At 39.6% G+C, this 21,712-nt stretch overlaps 1 pseudogene; it reads left to right on the top strand.

Moving 5' to 3' along the window:
* The window catches only part of LOC103007939 (40S ribosomal protein S12-like), a 75,137-nt pseudogene extending 53,638 nt beyond the window's left edge, over positions 1–21,499 (top strand).
* Positions 21,500–21,712: the final 213 nt, after the last annotated feature.

The raw sequence follows: 21,712 nt of genomic DNA, 5'->3' as shown, positions 1-21,712 counted from the left end.
TGGTAAAGATGGCAGACACTCTCCAAATTGTTACAATGACAAAGGCTGAGGATATAGACATGATTAAAATATCATCAGATTTGAAGCTTATTATAAATTTCTCCACACCTAAAAAAAGTAGGAATTATAAATCCCAGTGGGAGGTTGTGAATCTGGCTGTCAGAGACAGTGATGAGGGTAGATTCTGGGGACAGTTAGCAAAGACATAAACTTGGTGACTGAGGTCGTGAAGGCAAAGCTCCCACTTGAGACGTGGGTGACTCCCACCGATTTACAAAACAAGGTCAACTGCTCAGATCTTTCTCTGACTGCAACCTGGTACTTGTGCCTCATTTTAAATAGCTGGTCAAAATTTTCAAGCTGAATAAATGCTTAGAGGAGATTCCCAGCCTCCAAAGTTACTTGGAGGACCACCTAGAACAGCTGACTCAGATGATTATCAACCTAGTCACCTTTATGAATTCCATGGGAATGATGTTGTCTGGTTTGACCCAGAGTGTGGGTTTTGTCCATTCTTCAAAATGGTGAACGAGGGACTTCAGCTGCTGGGAAAATGGAATAGATGTACTTTTTCCTATTCTTCCCACTAAGTACAAGGAAAAACCCTGAACATTATATGCAAAACAATCATAAGAAGACTGAGAGATGGAGAGTAGAAGGCAGACCAGTTAGGGACACTGAGACCCAAAGAGCAGCACAGTGGTGAGTTTCCTGAGTTTCTCTTAGCCTCGTATATCTCAGACTTGGAGCTAAAGAAGCCAGCAACATAGAAATGCCAACAAGCTGAGGAAAAAAAACAAGCCCCAACAAAAGCCTGCTCTCTCCAGCCAAAGAACCAGAAAAGAGGCAGCCTGGCAAGAAGAGAAAACTTTTAGTTGAAAACTGCTCTACTGTGGCCAAAGATCATAGAAAGAACTATGTCCCCACCCTCACCAATGGTAACAAAGGTTAAACAGGGAGACTAGATGTCCACCCTCATGAGACTGTAATGTAAACTGTGAATGTAAAATTTAAAAGTCACTGCCAAGGTGATGTGAGAGAGGGCAGAATAGGGGGCAGATCCCTTCATGTGATCAGTGGAGACCACGTGGGGAGCCTGGACTTACACCCTTACCCACAGTAATGCAGCACCCCTTTCCTTCCCACTGGAATGATGTCACGGGAGGCCTGGAGGAGAGTCAGGACTTTCATTACTGCCCAGCTGTAACACGGCCACTCGCCACCCTGTGGTGTCAGTGGGGGCCACATGCGGGGCAGTACTGAGGTACCCCTACCTCTCCAAGCAAGAGAGGTACCAGTGCAGGCCTGGTGGAAAGCTGGAACTCCTACCCCTGCCCAGCAGAAATGAGGAACACCTCCCCGCATCAGGTGTCAACAGAGCTGAGTGAGAAATCTGGATTTCTACCCCTACTTGGCTGTAATGAGGCAGCACCCTCACTTCCCCTGACAGAACAATGTCAGAGAAAGCCAGCTAAAACAGAAGGTTTTAATAAGATCCAAAGTCTCATAATACCCAACCATACCAGGTTTAAATACAAAAAAATCACTTGTCATGCCAAAACACATGAAGATCACAAATTGAATGGAAAAGGACAATCAATAGATACGAACATCCAGATGACAGAGATGTCAGAATGATCTGACAAGGATGTTAAAACAGCCATATAAAAAGGCTTCAGTAAGCAATGAAGAACAGACTTGAAATAAAACAAAACAAAACAAAATAGACTCAGCAAAGAAAAAGTCTTATCAAAAAACTGAAGATATACAGAAGAACCAAATAGAAACTTTAGAATTGAAAAATACAAAAACAGAAATTAAAAACTCAGTGGATGGGGGACAAAGGAACAAATCTGCGAACTTGAAGATAGAAAAACAGGAATGACCCAATTTGAACTACAGGGAGAAGACAGGCTGGAGGAAAAAAAAGGAACTAAGCCTCAGGGACCTATGGGACTATAACAAAGGACCTAACAGTTGTACTGTCGGATTCCTAGAAGGAAAGGAAAAAGAAGACAGCACTGAAAAAGTATTGGATTTTTTGATAAACAAAAGCAACCTCACCACACCCAGTATGAAACAGATCATCTGAATAACCTTATAACCATCAATGAAATTGAATTTTTAATTAAAAGATCCCCCAAAGAAATCTCCAGGCACAGATAGAGTTTCACTGGAGAATTCTACCAAACACTGAAGGAAAAATTAGCATCAATTCTACATGATCTCTTCCAGAATACAGAACACTTCCCAATTCAGTTTACGAAGCTAGTATTACCCTGATGTCTGTAGGGGATTTGAGGGATTTGGGTGATGATCAAGAAAAAAGATATAACCACAAAGGAAGTAACATGCAAGCTTTATTGGGCTGTGCTTGGACAGGGTTGCATGTGAGGGAAAGTTCCTCTCAGTACGCAACCAACCAGAGGCTTATGGCAAGAGGGGCACCATCCAGAAGAGGAGGGGAGCAAGGGAACTCCCAGAGGAGAGGGTGATCAGAGAGGGGCTTACATGTCTATGTGATGTCACTCAGCAGCATGGTGGGGAGCCTCTGGGTCAGAGAAGTCTGAACGGCAGCAGCTTGGGGTCTTATATCTTACCAAGAGCCAGCAAATGCTAGATGAGGTTTCATGGGATATGCAAAGCAGGGAGCCCTAAATGGCTAAATATTTGCTTGTTGGGACTATTTTTAAGATAACTGGATGTTGGATGTATAAAAATTTGAGTTTGGTGCCAGTGCGCTTTTGAGCTAATGGGTCTCAGCCTGCTGTAAAGAAATAAACAACCTAGGGGGCCAATACACAGAGGCCATCTTTGACTCACTTATATAACAGTACAAAACTAGACAAAGACAGTACAAAAAAGGGAGAAAACTACAATTTAGTATTCTTCATGAATACAGACACAAAAGTCCTTAACAAAATATTAGCAAAGAGAATCCAGCTATGTACAAAAATATTTATATACCATGATCAAATGGGGTTATACAAGGAAAGCAGGGCTGTTTCAATATTCAAAAATCAGTCAATGTAATCCACCAAGTCAATGGGCTAAAGAGGAAAAAATCACATGATCATATAAACTCATGCAAAAAAAGCATCTGACAAAATTCAATATCCTTCATGGTGAAAGCTCTCAGAAAAAACAAGAAGTAGGAATAGAGGGGAACTTTCTCAAACTTACAAAAAATATCAACAAAATACCTACAGCTAACATACTTAATGGTAAAAGACTGAATGCTTTCACCTTAAGATAAGGAAGAAGGCAAAGATACCTAATTTCACCACTTTTATTTAACATAATGCTGGAAGTTCTAGCCAATGTGATAATGCAAGTAAAGGAAATAAAAGGCATACAGATTGAAAGGAAGAAACAAAACTATCTGTAGATAACATAATCATCTATATAGAAAATCCTGAGGGATTTATCCCTTCACCCCAAAAAAACTCCTAGAAATGAGTGCATGAAGATTGCCAGACGCAAAATAAACATATAAAAATCAACTGCGTTGGGGCTTCCCTGGTGGCGCAGTGGTTGAGAGTCTGCATGCCAATGCAGGGGACACGGGCTCGAACCCTGGTCTGGGAGGATCCCACATGCCGCGGAGCGGCTGGGCCCGTGTGCCACAACTACTGAGCCTGTGCTCTAGAGCCCGTGAGCCACAACTATTGAGCCCACACGCCACAACTACTGAAGCCCGCGTGCCTAGAGCCCGTGCTCCGCAACAAGAGAAGCCTCCACAATGAGAAGCCCGCGCACTGCGACGAAGAGTTGCCCCTGCTCGCCGCAACTAGAAAAAGCCCATCTGCAGCAACAAAGACCCAACACAGCCAAAAATAAAATAAATAAAATAAATAAATTTAAAAAAACAATTGTATTTCTATATACCAGCAATGAACTTGTGAACACCAAAATTTAAAAATATAATACCATTTAAAATCACTCAAAACATGAAACTCTTAGGTATAAATCAGATAAAACATGTACAGGACTTGAATGTTGAAAACTAAAAATGCTAATGAAAGAAATCAAAGAAGATCTAATAAATGGAGACATTCTGTGTTCTTGGATTGGAAGACTCAATTTATTAAAGATATCAATTCTCAGCAAATTGACACATAGGTTTAATGCAATTCCAATCAAAATCCCAGATAGATTTTGTAGATTTTATTATGTTATTATAAAACTTATGTAGAAAAACAGAGGAACTAAAATAGCTAAAGTAATTTTGATAAGAAGCATCAAGTGGGAAAATCAGTCTACCCAACTTTAAGACTTACTGTATAACAACAGTAATCAAATTTGTGTGGCCTGTGGAGGAATGGATTTAGATCAATGGGACAGTCTAGAGAACCAACAAATAGTACCACACAAATATGCCCAACTGATTTTGACAAAGATGGAAAAGGAATTCGATGGAAGAAAGATTTTAAGCGAATGGTACTAGACTGATTGGACATCATAGGCCAAAAAATAGGCCTCAACTTAAATGTCACACCTTATACAAAAAAATTACTCAAAATGGATCACAGACTTAAACATAAAATGTAAAACTATAAAACTTTTAGAATGAAAATATGAGATAACCTTCAGAATCTAAAACTAGATAAGAGTATTCAGTCTTGACAGCGAAACCAAGATCCATACAAGGGAAAATTAATAATTGGATTTTATCAAAATTAAACATTTTGCTCTGTGAAATAATAAGAGGATGAAAAGATAAGCTACAGACTAGGGGAAAATATTTGCAAACCACGTATCTGACAAAGGACCAGGATGTAGAACATATAAAGAATTCTCAAAACACAATAGTAAAGAAAACCAAACAAACCAACTAGAAAAAGGGCTAAAGATATGAAGAGACATTTCATTCAAGAGGATATACAAATGGCAAAAAATTATCTGAAAAGATGTTCAACATCATTATCCATCAGAGAAATGCAAATTAAAACCACAAAGACATATCACTAATACCTATCAAAATGTCTAATAAATAGTGACTATACCAAATGTTGGCAAAGATGTGAAGAAACTAGGTCATTGCTGTTGGGAATGCAAAATGGTACAGCCACTCTACAAAACGGTTTGGCAGTTTATTAAAAAACTAAACATGCAACTACCATATGACCCAGCAATTACACTCCTGGGCATCTACCCAAGAGAAATGAAAACTTATGTTCATACAAAACCCTACAAACAAATATTTTTACCAGCTTTATACATAACAGCCCAAAATTGGAAACAGCCCATTTGTCCTTTTTCCTTTTTTTTAATAAATTTATTTATTTTATTTTATTTATTTTTGGCTGTGTTGGGTCTTCGTTGCTGCATGTGGGCTTTCTCTAGTTGCAGCGAGCGGGGGCTACTCCTCGTTGCGGTGCGCGGGCTTCTCATTGTGGTGGCTTCTCTTTGTTGTAGAGCATGGGCTCTAGGCGTGAGGACTTCAGTAATTGTGGTATGCGGGCTCAGTTGTGTGGCATGAGGGTTCTAGAGCACAGGCTCAGTAGTTGTGGCACACAGGCTTAGTTGCTCCGTGGCATGTGGGATCTTCCCGGACCAGCGCTCGAACCCACGTCCCCTGCATTGGCAGGCGGATTCTTAACCACTGCGCCACCAGGGAAGTCCCAACCCATTTGTTCTTGAACCGGTAAATAGTTCAGCAAAGTGTGATACATCCATACATCCATACCATGGAATACTACCCAGCAATAAAAAGGAACCAACAATTGATAGATGCAACAACTTGGATGACTCTCCGGAGGATTATGTTGCATGAATAAAGCCAATCCCCAAAGGTTACATGCTGTATGACTCCATTTACATAACATTCCTGAAATAACAAAATTACAGAAATGAAGACTAGATTACTGATTGCCAGGAATTAAGGGGTGATGGGAGTGGGAGGGAAGTGGGTGTGGCTATGAAAAGGCTTCTTGACTTATCAATGTCAATATCCAGGTTGTGATCTTTCACTATACTTTTACAACACGTTACTGTTGGGAGAAACTGGGGAAAGGGACACAGGATCTCTCAATGTTATTTCTTAAAACTGCATATAAATCTACAGCTGTCTCAAAACAAAAAGTTTAATTTAAAAAAAAATGGAAAACTCAGGACTTCCCTGGTGGTCCAGTGGTTAAGAATCGGCCTTCCAATGCAGGGGACGCGGGTTCGATCCCTGGTCAGGGAACTAAGATCTCACATGCCGCGGGGCAACTAAGATGGCGGGTGGAAACTACTGATCCCGCGCTCTCTGGCTCTCTCACAGCAAGAGCCCAAACAACCGCAACTAGAGAAGCCCGCGAACCGCAACTAGAGAAGCCTGTGCACCGCAACGAAGAGCCTGCATGCTGCAATGAAAGATCCTGCATGCTGCAACGAAGATCTTGTGTGCGGCAACTAAGACCTGATGCAGCCAAAAAAATAAATTAAATAAATAAATAAATATTTTTTTTAATGGAAAATTCTTTTCTTTGCTTGATTACAGATCTATTAATTTGTTAGATGTTCCAGGCAAAAGATGACCAGTTTTTACTTTATAAAATGTAAGTCTGGGTTTTTCAGGCCAGTACATAACATGAGGAGCCATGGGTTTAGGTGTAACTATTCCACTATAAGCCACTATTAGATTCTTTGCTACCTTGAAGAGAAATCTGTCCATAACAATATAAATTGTGGTTCTTATAGGCTTTTCCTTGGGCTGTGACTTTATGGACCTCAGCTGTGTCCAGACTAAGTTGAAAGATCAGTTAATAATCTCTGATAGGATAAAACTGAAATTTGTTTTGGCCTCTCCTCCTTTAGACTTAGATAATAATATGTTTACTCCTTTTGGGTCAGCTGGATGCATAACTTCCTGTTACGCAGAAAGAAAGACACACATTCTCTTATATGCAGACTACACATGTGAACTTATCATGATCCAAGAGTGGCCTTAACAGGCATTTGGTCCTAATGGCTAATTACTGTCAAAAAGAACAGTTTCAGGTCAATTATTCAAAGCCAAATTCACTGTTTTGAGTAGATATCTCTCAACTCTTTACTAGTTTGTCTCAAGTAATCCCATAAGACCAGTAAGCTCATTTATATAAGGACCAAGATTTACACAGGAAAAAAATGACGGGCATGATCTGCCCTCCTCCCTCCCCCCACCAGAAACAAGTGGGTGTGCCCTTCCAGGGAAGGCAATCAGACTCTTTCTCAGGAGGCCTCAGGTGACACCTGTTACCTTTGGCAATTTTCCATGGTCTGCTGGGTGGTCCTTGGTCTTATGGGCTTGGAAACCTAGTTTTGTCTGTTACACTCACCTTAACCTGGTATATGAGATTAGATATAAAACCAAAACACCAATGTGTTGATTGACTAAAAAGCATGTTCCAAACGTGCTTTCATCAATGTTTCGAGGCTACGAAGATGCTATTCTCTAAGAACCAGGAAATGAAGGTGCCCACTGTGACTTAAGCTACAAAATCAAAACATGGTGGAGACTGTAGACTAGAACACTTAAGTGGACATGGGCAGCCCATTTTCTCCCTGTAGTCAACGTGTGTGGGAAGCCAAATCATAAACTGAATAGCAAGTAAATTCACTCACAATATCAAAAATAATTGTCATGATGGGAATACATGACATCCACATTCTCCATACAAAATTTCTTCGTAGAGACACTGACCTCGGAAGCCAGAGTAAGCAAGAGATTGATTATAAACATGCAATAAGAACAAGAGGAGTGGGATTAATTGAATGTTTCATGCTATTAGGCACACATAGCATAATACATCCTGCTCACATTAGGGAGGTTTTGATCTAGGAATCTGAACATTTATATTCATTTGGTGATAATCTTCTGCTTCTATCCCTACTGCGGAATGTCCTTTCCAGGCAAATAAAAAAAAAAAGTCATGATTCAAAACCTGTTGGCTAAGATTTCTGTACCCCTAGGCAGTGCCCTTTGGCTGGACACTGTTCGCATTTCCCTCTATGCTTTTTCTATGGTAGCAAAGCCCTGCCTGGGTAGCATTCTCTTTCTTTAAGGTGATTTTGAATATTTCTACTTCAACCCACTATGTTTTGATATTATAGTTTAGCTCTCAGAGGACCATCTTATTCCAAACTCTTGGGATTCAGCTCAGTAGCCTACAAATACTGACAAGCAAATATTTGCAAATTGTTCATCTTGGAATCCACTCCAAGAAGCTGTGTGGCTCAAATCAATAAAGGTTTTTCTTTTATTGACCCAGGTGGTCACTGGTATAACTGCTCTAAAACCCTTCAAGGTCAAAATAATTTCTGTACTGCTATGGGGGTGGAGGCTTGGAGCTTTTTGCCATGGTCTATATTAGACCAGGCTCCAAATTATTTTCTAAGTAATCACTTCTATCCTCAGTATGTTGTAAATAAACAAAATAACACACATGCAGGTCACTAAGCTAAGTGCTACTTCAAAATATTTGTATTTAGTTTCTGTTTTATAAGAACTAACATATGCATACAAAGATAATTTTGTATCCCCCCTTTTGAAGAGTCTGTATTTGTCTGTTTTCTACCCGTGGTTCTGATGTCTTACTTTTGTCATGGGGTAACATTGGGTGACAAAGCAATTCATCTACCAGAAAGATGTATGAATGCCCTTCTTGTGGCTGGGTTCATAAACATTATCTATTTATGCTCCTCACAAGAATTCCTCTTTTCAGCCGTGACATGGCTAGTAAAAAGTGCTTACATTTACTGTGGAATTTTAAGCACAGGATTCCTCTAAGTGGAATGATAATGGATTTCTGTTGTGGTATATCCTTAATTGGCAAGCAGCTTTGTTTGGTTTATTACTGGCAATGATTAGGACACACAGTGGTTTCTTCATTTGGGTTCCTGGCTCAGATCAGCTTGAATGATGACATACCTTTGCTGCCACATCCTCTATCAGTGGTCATCAGATGAAAGAGCCTGGATGAGGGATTCAAGTCTAGGTGTCCCCATCACCAGAAGGCTAAAGCCAGAGGCATCTGAGCCAGGAACTGACTTAGGGAGAGCTTCACAGCAAGTATTTCAGGGTTAGGCTCCAGGCATTCAACCACGTAGACAGCCTGGTGCCCTGACCTGTGCACATTTACAAACCATAACTTCCCGGGCCTTTCATAACATACACATGCCAGGCAGAGACCCCCCCACTGCAAATAAAAACCCAAGGGGTTAATATACACAGCATCACTTCACTATCCTTCCCAGATTCTTACTGAAGGTTCTGTGTTGATGAAACAGATTGTGTAGCTGCAGGTAGCCTGTGTTGTAAAGGCATTTCATACAGAAGTTCTTGTCTCATTAGGACCTTCATACATTTCTTTGAAGTTCATCAACCTAAAAATCACTACATTTTTTCCTGGAAAGTTGTCTCCTAGAAGATTACCTGACCGAAGCCTTTTTACTCCCTGACACTTAGTTTTACTAGCAAACTAATTGTCAGTTGTACAAACCATTTGGCTCTCAGTGGAAATGTGTCAGTACAATGATGTCTTTCTTTTCAACTATCACTAATCTGTATCACAGCCTTGTAGAAATAATTTGGCTTTTTGTTCTGGGTAATTCCCGCCCTGCTGATGTCACTGCATAATGTGGAATAATAATAATAAAATGAATACCAACCACCCCTACCACCAAAATAATAACATTGAGCATTTCAATGTTTTGAGCACTTTTCTAAGTACTTTCATACATTAACACATTCCATCCTCACAGTCTCATGAGGTAGGAACTATCATTATCTCCATTTTATAATGAAGGAAACTGTGGCACAGAGAAGCTAGCTAATTTGCCTGTTATACTCATGTCGAAAGAGATGTGTGTAACTGCTCTTTAGAAAAATGATTTTTCTGGTTTTAGTCTATAAAAATGATGCATGTTTACGGTTTTAAAAAAAAGTTCTTATAAGACTGAGAATTACAATGTAAAAAGTAAAAAACTACACCAAATTCTGCTACCTAGAGATAACCACTGATCATTTTTAAGTGAACTTCCTCCAAATATCTCTTTATCTATTTAGGATCATATTGATTTATGATTATCATAACATAAATGGGATCAAGCACACAATACTTTTCTGTAATTTACTTTTTCCACTATATTATGTGACCTAGACGGCAGCAGCCCTTTGTAGACGTCTAAGTGTTACGTAAATCTCTCTGGTTATTAGAATGATCAGGGCTGAGGGGAGCCTCCCAGCCCAATCAGAAGAAAGCACTTGAGATCAGAGATTTTCCAGTCCCTGAAGGACTCTTGCCTTACTTCATAGCAGGTTTTATTTTCATCTGATGTTTAACGTAGTCATCCTTGAGAATGCCACAAAAATCCTTTCTAGAATGCAAGCCAAAAAGTACTGCTGGCCACTGACTCGGACCTGAAGGCCTGACCCCCAGCTCTCCAGAGAATTAGCCGGGCTCTGGGCTGAGGATGGTTTAATGATGTCTGAGTCATGTGCCAGCTGGCACGAGGAAAGCCCAACGTGCAGACACATAACCTCAGTGGGGAAGCTGAGCTGAGAGCTGTCACTGGGTTGTTATTATAGCAGTCTGCTGATAAGTGATGGGCTAGGGAGGGAAGAAGTCCAAACCTCTCCAGGAAACCAGATAAGTCTTATGATGAGGGCTGTTCCCACACACCTCACTAGGAGACACTACTCACATCAATTCATGTGAATGACACCCTTGAGTTGTACAGTGTACAACGCGAGTAGCCTTAAGTGACAGCTGCTGTTGGTCAGCTGGGCATGCAGGAGGCTGGGCCTGCAGGACAAAGTTACATCCTGCAGGCAGTTGAAAGGGAACAATCCTAATAGAGTTCCAAGGATGACAGCTGATACCTTGCAGACCACCCCCATACCTCTCATTCTCCTTTAAAAAAATCTTGCTGGGGAATCAAGTTAGGAAAGTGGTAGTTTAAGGGTAGGAGTGCTTACATGTGAAAATGGATTCCCAAGCTGACTGTGAAGGAGAGAAATCTCTAGGGCACACACACTCATCTTGCCACTGGAATCTCTTCAGGGGAAGCAGTGTCGGTCCATGTGGGAATGGATCTAGCTCACTGGAAACACTTCTAGCACATTTTAAGAAATGTTTTAAATTCTATCTTAGAACATAAATGAAATAAGAAAAAGTGCAAAAAAGAAAATAAACATCACCCATAATTCTTTCACTCTCACACAAAATAATCATGGTTAATATTTAGGTCTATTTCCTTCTAGCTTTTTCTATTCAGCATTGCTTTTAAAGAGAGCCAAATATCTATCTACACAAGTTCACTTAATATTTTATAACTATATTTCCCATGATCATTAAATTCGACATGAAAAGGTAAAGTGTTATGGCTACATAATATTCCACTATCTAAAGTTCTATCCAAAGTTATATAGCCACCAAAAAGGTCTTTCAAAGCAATTGTCTTTCTTAAAGAAGCTGTCTGGGAACCAACGCTTAGATCATTTTCCCCCAAAAAGATTCCTTACACATTTCCATAGCATATTATCCAAGTAGCCCCTGTAACCTGTGGGGATGGCATTAGTGAAAGGACATTCCTCTTGCTTTCATTTTTTTTTTTTTTTTTTAAAGTTATACTATTTGTTTGTTTGTTTATTTATTTATTTATTTATTTATGGCTGTGTTGGGTTATGGCTGTGTTGGGTCTTCGTTTCTGTGCGAGGGCTTTCTCTCGTTGCGGCAAGTGGGGGCCACTCTTCATCGCGGTGCGCGGGCCTTTCATTATTGCGGCCTCTCTTGTTGCGGAGCACAGGCTCCAGACGCGCAGGCTCAGTAGTTGTGGCTCACGGGCCTAGTTGCTCCGCGGCATGTGGGATCTTCCCAGACCAGGGCTCGAACCCGTGTCCCCTGCATTGGCAGGCAGATTCTCAACCACTGTGCCACCAGGGAAGCCCTCTTGCTTTCATTTTTAATTAAAATATTTTATCACTACGAACTTCCCTTTAAAGACTGCTTTTGCTGCATCCCATAGATTTTTGTTTGTTTGTGTTTTCATTGTCATTTTTCTCAAGGTATTTTTAAATTTCCTCTTTGATTTTGTCATTGACCTATTGGTTTTTTAGTAGCATGTTGTTTAGTCTCCATGTAATTGTTTTTTTCTCATTTCTCTTTCTGTGGTTGATTTCTAGTTTCATGCCACTGTGATCAGAAAAGATATTTGAAATAATTTCTGTCCTCTTAAATTTGTTGGGGCTTGTTTTGTGTCCCAGTATGTGGTCAATCCTAGAGAATGTTCCAGGTGTGCTTAAAAAGAATGTGTATTCTGTTTTTTTGGATGTAACATCCTAAAAATATCAATTAAGTCTAACTGCTCTATTGTATCATTTAGGATCTCTGTTGCCTTATTGATTTTATGTCTGGAAAATCTGTCCATTATTGTGAGTGGGGTGTTAAAGTCTCCCACTATTATTGTATTCACATCAATTTCTCCCTTTATGTCTGTTAGTATTTGTTTTATATATTTGGGTGTTCCCATATTGGGTGCATTAACTGAAATATTTTAAATTAATTCCTACATATGGTAAACAAATAAGTCCCAGCAAACTTCAAAGTTTTAAAAGAACACATATAAAAGAAAAGATTCACTTCCCTGTCCCCAAATTCTCCTCCCCAGAGGTGACACTATTGTCAGTTTCTTGGGCATTCTTCCAAAAATGTACTGTGTATTTGTAAGCATGTATGTAATAGTCATCCCCAATTTTTTTTCACACAAATGACAGCATACTCTATGCTTTACTCTCGCCTTGCTTTGTACACTTAGTGTAAGAGAGAGAGTGTGGTCTAGTGGCTAAAGGCACAGGATTTGGAAGCCAGATCTCCTGGGTTTAAATTCCAGTACCACCATTAATTAGCCATGTATTCTTGACCAAATTACCTAATCTCTCTGTGCTCTGGTTTCCTCATCTGCAAAGTGGTACTAATAATGGTCCCCACCTCACTGGGTCCTTACATGGTGTTATGGGTTGAATTGTGTTCCCCCAAAAAGATAGTTGAAGTCCTTCCCCTCAGTATCCAGTGACCTTACTTGGAAATAGGGTATTTACAGAGGTAATCAAATTAAATTGAGGTCATTAGGATGGACCCTAATCTAGTATGACTAGTGTTTTTATAAAAAGGGGAAATTTGGACACAGACACAGACATGCACATAGGGAGAATACCATGTGAAGAAGGAAGTTATACTGCCAGAAGCCAAGGAACATCTGGGACTACCAGAAGCTGGAAGAAGCAAGGAAGCATCCTCCTCTACAGGTTTCAGTGGGAGCATGAACCTGCCAACTCCTTGACTTCTGACTTCTGGCCTGCAGACAATAAATATCTGTTGTTCTAAGCTACCTAGTTTGTGGTACTTTGTTACAGCAGCTCTAGCAAACAAATACACATACACCCAGAATTTAGACTATGTCCAATACTCCTCAAATACTATATAAGTGTTAGCTAGCATTATCATGTAGATCTGCCTCATTCTTTTTAATGACTGCATAATTTTTGTGGTTTATGCAAAATGTATTGTTTAAATATTTCTTACTATTATCAAAGTAATACATTTGTTTAAAAAAATAGTACTGGAACTTCCCTTGAGGCACAGTGGTTAAGAATCCGCCTGCCAATGCAGGGGACACGGGTTCGAGCCCTGGTCTGGGAAGATCCCACATGCCACGGAACAACTAAGCCCATGTGCCACAACTGCTGAGCCTGCACTCTAGAGCCTGTGAGCCACAACTACTGAGCCCATGTGCCACAACTACTGAAGCCCGTGGGCCTAGAGCCCGTGCTCCACAACGAGAGAAGCCACCACAATGAGAAGACCGCGCACTGCAACGAAGAGCAGTCCCCGCTCGCTGCAACTAGAGAAAGCCCACGCACAGCAACGAAGACCCAATGCAGACAAAAAATAAATAAATAAATAAATATTTCTTAAAAATTAAAAAAAAAATAGTACTAAAAGGCATGTAATGAAAAATAGCAGTATTTTGTCTCCACTTATTTTCAAACCCCCAGTCCCACTCCCCAAAGGCAAGCATTTTCAATTACTTGGATCTTCTTTCTGGTATTTATCTCCACATTTCTAAGCAGTGTGCTTATACTGTTACTTCTTGGTCTATCAGTTTTAGACACACTCGTCTGCCTTCCTGTTACGATCAATGAGGATTTTGGTTTATGACAACCCCTTGCCCTCTACACACACACACACACACACACACACAGACTTTCCCTCTCGTCTTCACAATTTAATTATATAACCATTTTTAGTTGTGTAATAGACTGTTAAAATAGATGTCTTAAGTCTCTGAAATCCAATTGAGACTCCAAAGCTAAAAACAATAGGTACAAAACAACCCCACATTGTAAATAGAGATTCTAGAAATCCATGCAGGGCTTGCGAATCAGGTGGCCCCAAAGTGATTCTTCCAGCCTTCGCTACTAACTACCTCCGGTCTCCAGAACTAGCCAGGGAGCTGAAGGAGCCTGTGTTGGGCATTGCTTTGGAGAGAGTTAGCAGAGTGCTGTGTTTCCCACCCCATCCCTAGTGCTAGAGGGGAAGAAGACACCGTACACTCATCCTGAATTGAGTGAGGGGGACTTCAAGAGGATCCTCAGAGAGACTGATAGTTTGCAGGGACAGTCACATACTTGGTGACTGACTAACACCTGGAAAAAATGTCTGAAGCCAGAAGCTGGCTGGAGCAGCCTGCCTGGTAGCAGAACAAAGAGTCAAGGTTGGGCAGCATTTCCAGGGATTGGTGGGGCAAAGATCTGGTTTTCCGTGGGCCAGGCTGGATTCTGTGGAAGAGAGGTGCCAATAGGTTGCTTTCAAAAGTTCCCAACACAACAGTACCATCTGGAAGGATGAAAAATGACCCCAGCAAAGAGTGGACAGGCAGGAGCCAGGTGCTGAGTGGACAGCTGTCAGTGGCCAGCCAAATGAGGCATCTTCTAGGTCAAGGACAGTACAGCGAAAACATCCCAGTGATGAAGGGTCTCTCATGAATCAACTTTGGACATATTACTGATACATACGAAGAGGGCACTCATGGCAGATGACACCTCTGCAGGCCAAGAGCTTTTCTTCCTCTTTAGTCTACCCTTTCTGTGTCTTCATCTGACCCTAGAGGAGCCAGAGGCAGCACACTGAGCAAGAAGGAATAAAGTGACATTGACCTTCTACTTAGGGTTGCCAGATTTAGCAGATAAAAGTACAGGAAGCCCAGTTAAGTTTGAATTTTAGATAAAAATGCTTTTCTTTAGTATAAGTACCTCCTATGCACTATTTGGGATGTAATTCTACGAAAAGCATTTGTTGCTTTCTGGAAATGACATTTAGCTGGGCGTTCTGTATTTTATTTGGCAACCCTGCCCATACTTCTTGCCCACTGCAAACTTTAAGCCTGTGTCAGGCCCAAGCTGTGGGAGAGCTGTGGGATAAGAGCTTGGTGTTCTGATATAAGAGCTTTGGATAACCTGAAAAAAAATGTAGACTATTCATTAATAACCTAAAAGTACTTAGAAACATGACAAAAATTGTCTGATAGTTCAGCCATGGGGCTGAAAAAGTGAGATAACAGAATTTTGTAGCTGGAACCTTCCAAGTTCCTCTTGCTCAATTAGCTACTTACAGGTATATTAGGTTCAACATTTAGGTTATTATTTCTATGTAAATATTATTTGTTGCTGAGCCAAGCTGTGAACTAAGACTGCATTTTTTATATAACTTTCTATTTTTAATTTGACTTAATAATTGCCTAAAGCATTTTTCATGTTTAAAAGCCATTTATGTGTCTTTCTTTATGAACTGCCTATTCATGTCCTCTGTTGGGTTGTTGAGCTTTCTCCTACTGATTTATTCAAGTTTATTTATATATTAAGAAAGTTAACCTAAAGGAACACTCTTCCGTGGGGGAAATTAGAAATGGCTAGCAACGAGGATAAGTAGATCTTTTCTGACATTTGTGCTGGGAAGCTTAGATTTTCTCTGTGCCCTGTATCTAGTCTTCCTCTTCCAAAACAAATTTTCTTAAATCAATAGTTCCCTTAAATTTCCTTTAATGCTTACATGTTCAATTCTTGGTTAAACATTTCCCAAGAAAGATGTGTATGATTAAGACACAGCCTATCAGCATTTTTCTCCTTTAGACATGATCATTCATCCTTGAGTTTTGTTTCCATGAAATTAACCCACACCAGGAAAATAGCTGCAAATATTACCTCAAAGGAATTAGGAGAAATTTCCCTTGAGATACTATTATAATGTGGTTGGAACATGGAACACAAAGATTAAAATCTCAAATTTGTTTCTTTCTTTGTTCATGAGTTTAGGATTCTAATCTGATAACAAACCTCATTATTGTTTTCAGTTTCTCATTAGAAAATCAGAGCCTTGCTCTTTAACTGTCCCATGAGACTTAGCCTCTGAGGTATCTCCAAAGTAATGGGAATTGTATGATAAAGTAAAGATTACAGTTTAGACCACCACCACTGCATATAAATTTCCACTGTAAATGGTTGCAAACCACTCAGCTAATTTTTGCATATCATTCTTTCCAAAGAATCCCTTTGTTCTTGAGGGAAATAAAATATTCTAAAACAAATACATTAAAATATGGATTCAAAAATTATTTTAAGAATAGACAGAAAAACTGTGTTTCAGATCAGCTGTCAGGAGAGTCCCACATTTGTCAATAATTCCTCAGAAGAGCCCAGGATGTGCTCCATCTTCTAATTTTTATTTATAAATTCAATTTTAAGATTGCACTGAGGCACGCTGATTCTCCTGTTTCACTGCCTAATTTATTTATTTCTCTAGAATGAATGACAAGTAGGAAGGGCTGGATTCCAGAATCCCTCGGCCCTAGAATAAAAAATCTTTGCATGTCTTGCAAATGTGAGCTCTGTATAGTCTCAGAGATATCATCCTCAGCATATGTAATATCTCACATTCCTGTTCTGCTTTATCTCGCTATTCAGTGGAAAACTAGCTTTAAGGGAAGCCATGTCTTAAAAATTGACAAATGTTTCCTTGTCCCTCTGCAGCACACAAGTTAATCTATCAGGTTTTGTGCTTATCTGACACAGTGACAAGACAGAAATCTGATCCGTGCACAAATCAATCAATCAATCAAATGTAATATGGGATATCCAAAGCATCGCAGAGGAAGACCATGAGTATTTGCTGAGGGACAGTCATGTTCCTGGCACAGTGTTTGGTGTTTCCATTTGTGCAGTCTTACTGAACTCTTGCAACAGCTGCCTCAAGGTAAATGAGAAATCTGAAGGTCAGAAAGTCAGACTTACTTGTTGAAGCTGGTAAATGTCAGGGTTTTCCCACTGCTCCCTGGCCCATACCCAACACTCCAGCCATACTGAGCTATAGGAGGTTCTTCTTAACCTGGTAATCATTATCCAAATGTGTCTGCTTAGTTTGGGACACAAAAATCATCATAATATGAATAACCTTAATTAATGCAGGGTTTCATGAAACTGATGGAGATGATGTTGAAAAAATGTTAGAATCACAGGCAAACACTGATAAAGAGTCTTGCAAAATTAGACAAGTTAACAATTAAAGAGGAAAAAATGGACATTAATAGGATCTTCAAAAGAGGAATATTTGAAAATTATAGATTAAGGGGGGCAGCTGAGAAGAATGAAGGGCTTCAACCTATTTGTCAAATGTGCTACCAGACACATTTTTTAAAAAGTAGATTCCCAAACCCTAAATCAACACTCACTTTGTTTTCTATTCCAAAAATTAGGGAAGACTTACAATTACTACCTAACTTTTGTTACATATAAATAACAATATAGATTAATTTTATAATTTTTCTTTTCACTTTCCAAGATCAAATTCTAATCAATTTTTTCCATATCTTATATGAAATGTTTGTGTTGCGTTCCCTTTATGTCCTCCTTAGACATTAACTGTCTTTGACTGTGAGACCTCCTATACTTTGCCCTGCTGTTTCATGCTTCTGAACTTTTGTCCATGGTGTTCCATCTGCCTGCGGGACCTGTCTCTGTTGTTCTGCAGGGAAACCCTTCTTCACTGCTCTCGACCTTCTCCAATATCACCTCCTGTGTGAGAGTTTCCTCTAACCTTTCCTGCTCCCTTAGCCAGATGGATGGAAATATGAGGAAATACACAACCTAACAGAAAAGGTAAGTTATAATGAAGCAGTGAATTATTCGGTGTCAAGAGGCACAGATTTCTTGGATTGAAACACGAGCACAAGTAAAGAACATTTCCACTATCATAGAAAGTTCTATTGGACAGCATTGGCACTTACTTGCGAAAACACAAGCAACAGATTAAAAAAAAATAACAAAGCACTAAGAAAGGAATTCTAGGCTTATTTTCCTTTTAAGTAATGGTGGTACTGCTGGAAAGACTATGTGCCCTGGGAGCACGTTGGAGGGGTCCTTACCAGTGCGGGAGGCTGGATGAGGAAATGATCTTTAAGCTCAGACTTGAGTAGGAATTAACTAGGAATGTGTTGGCGGGGGACGGGGAGGTTGGAGAGAGCTGTGGATTGGTTTGGAACAAGGAACAGTCCCAAGGAGAGGAAACTATGGGCAGGGAGAACCTGAAGAAAGAGTGCACAGGATGCCTTTGGAAGAAGTATAAGATATTCATCAGGCTCTAATTCTGCAAACAAATTCATGGTTGACATTGTGCCTGCATCAAAAAATAAAAGAATATGCCTTAAATGAGACTTAAGTGCCATAGGAAATAAACTCTTCTGGTTATAATAGGTCAGGATGACCAGAAGGGATGATGTGTCAGGAGGTTTCCTATTAATTCCTTATTTTCATTATTTGTTCACTTAACACTTATCCCATGTCAAACGGTGGTAAGAATTCTATTAGGAAACTCATTGAGTGCCCCAAAGAGACTGGAGATGTTACATAATGAATGGAAGTTCATGATCTATCTTCAGATTTTTGTTCCAACTGAACTCACAACTTTTTGATAGACATAGCAATCATGAATAGAATATCAGATTTTTGGTTTCCAGTGCAGTGTGTCCAAAATGTGGCATTTGAGAAGCCCTTGCAGCACTTATTAAAATGCATATCCCTAGCCCAGAAATAAACCCACACATCTATGGTCAATTAATCTACAACAAAGGAGGCAAGAATATACAATGGAGAAAAGATAGTCTCTTCAACAGGTGGTGTTGGGAAAGCTGGACAGCTACATGTAAATCAATAAAATTAGAACGCCCCCTCATACTCCTCATACCATATATAAAAATAAACTCAAAATGGTTTAAAGACCTAAATATAAGACATAACACCATAAATCCTAGAAGAAAACAAGGCAAAACATTCTCGGACATAATCTTAGCAATATTTTCTTAGATCAGTCTCTCAAGGCAAAAGAAATAAAAGCAAAAATAAACAAATGGGACCTAATCAAACTTAAAAGTTTTTGCACAGCAAAGAAAACCATCCACAAAATGAAAAGGCAATCTACAGACTGGGAGAAAATATTTGCAAACAATGCAACTGACAAGGGGTTAATATCCAAAATATACAAACAGCTCATACAAGTCAATGTCAAAAAACCAAACAACCCAATCAAAAAATGGGCAGAAAACCTAAATAGACATTTCTACAAAGAAGACATACAGATGGCCAAGAAACACATGAAAAGATGCTCAACATCACTAATTATTAGAAAAATGCACATCAAAACCACAATGAGGTATTACCTCATACTGGTCATAATGGCTATCATCAAAAAGTCTATGAATAATAAATGCTGGAGAGGGTATGGACAAAAGGGAACCCTCCTACACTGCTGGTGGGAATGTAAATTTGTGCAGCCACTATGGAGAACAGTATGGGGGTTCCTTTAAAAACTGAAAATAGAGCTACCATATGATCCAGCAATCCCGCTCTGGGGTATTTATCTGGAAAAGATGAAGACTCTAATTTGAAAAGATTCATGCACCCCAATGTTCAGAGCAGCACTATTTACAATAACCAAGACATGGAAACAACCCAAGTGCCCATCAACAGATAACTGGTTTAACAAGATGCAGTATATATATACAATGGAATATTACTCAGCAGTAAAAAAGAATGAAACATTGCCATGTGCAGCAACATGGATGGACCTAGAGAATATCATACTAAGTGAAATAAGTCAGACAGAGAAAGACAAATGTTATATGATATCACTTATATGTAGAATCTAAAAAATAATACAAATGAATCTATATACAAAACAGAAATAGACTCACTGACATAGAAAACAAACTATGGTTACCAAAGGGGAAAGGGAGGGGAAAAGGAATAAATTAGGAGTATGAAATTAACAAACTACTATACATGAAATAGAAAAGCAACAAGGATTTACTGTATAACACAGGGAACTATATTCAATATCTTGTAATAACCTATAATGGAAAAGAAACTGAAAAAAATATATATATATATAAAACTGAATCACTTTGCTGTACACCTGAAACTAACACAATATTGTAAATCAACTATACTTCAATAAAAAAATAAAAAATAATTAAAATGCATATCCCATTTCCCTGCCATCCCCTGGGCAGAGGCAGGGGCTCAGGGGCATTCAAGATTTGGCTCCATAACCCACCACCATAGTATTGCTGCTGGAGGTGTAATGGGTGTTAGCACTGCTTTACAAGAGGTACTGAAGGCTGCCTTCTTCCACGATGACCTAGCACATGGAATTTGTGAAGGTGCCAATGTCTTAGTGCCAAGCCCATCTTTGAGTGCTTACATCCAACCGTGATGAGCCTATGTATGTCAAGTAGGTGGAGGCCCTTTGTGCTGACAAAACTCAACGTCATTGAGGTTCATGACAATAAGAAGCTAGGGGAACGAGTAGGTCTCTGGAATACTGAGAGATGGGGAAAACCCTGTAGAAAGGTTGGTTGCAGATGGGTGGTTTTAGTAAAGGACTATGCAAAGAATCCCAAGGACGTCATCAGAGAATACTTCAAATGCAAAAATATGAATAAAAAACTTGGCTTTTGTTTTTAAAAAATGCATATCCCCAAGCCCACCATGGACCTACTGAATCAGAATTGGTGGGATCTACAGGGCTAACAAACTCCCTGGGTAATTCTACTGCACTCTAAAGTTTGAGAACTTCCATCTGATTGAAGTGACTCTCAGGTATATAATGGCAGCCTGGAGCCAAGCTGGCTACATAAGAACCACGTGGAATTCTGGTTTTGTTTTTAATTATTAACTCTATACTTATTGGGATTTCACTAGTTTTTCCACTAATATCCTTTTCCTGTTCCAGGATCCTACCCAGGATACCACATTACATCTAATCATCATGTCTCTTTAGTCTTCTCTAGTCTGTGTCAGTTTCTTAGAGTGTCCTTTTTTTTTTATGACCTTGATATCTCTGAAGAACGCTGGCCTGGTTATCCTGTAGAATGTTCCTCAATTTGAGTTTGTCTGATGGTTTTCTCATGGTTAGACTAAGGTTATGGGTTTTAGGGGAGAATACTACAGAGGTGAAGTAATATTCTTATCTCACCTTATCAGAGGTACATACTCTGGGCAAGATTTATCACTACTGACGCTAATCTTGATTAGTTGGCCTGGAGGTAGTGTTTGCCAGTTTTCTTCACTGTAAATTACTCCCCTACCCCAACACTATACTCTTTGGAAGAGAGTCCCCCAAAGCACAACCCA

The sequence above is a fragment of the Balaenoptera acutorostrata genome, chromosome 17 (assembly GCF_949987535.1).
Source record: "Balaenoptera acutorostrata chromosome 17, mBalAcu1.1, whole genome shotgun sequence".
NCBI lineage: Eukaryota > Metazoa > Chordata > Mammalia > Artiodactyla > Balaenopteridae > Balaenoptera > Balaenoptera acutorostrata.
This window is presented reverse-complemented; position numbering and strand designations above follow the sequence as displayed.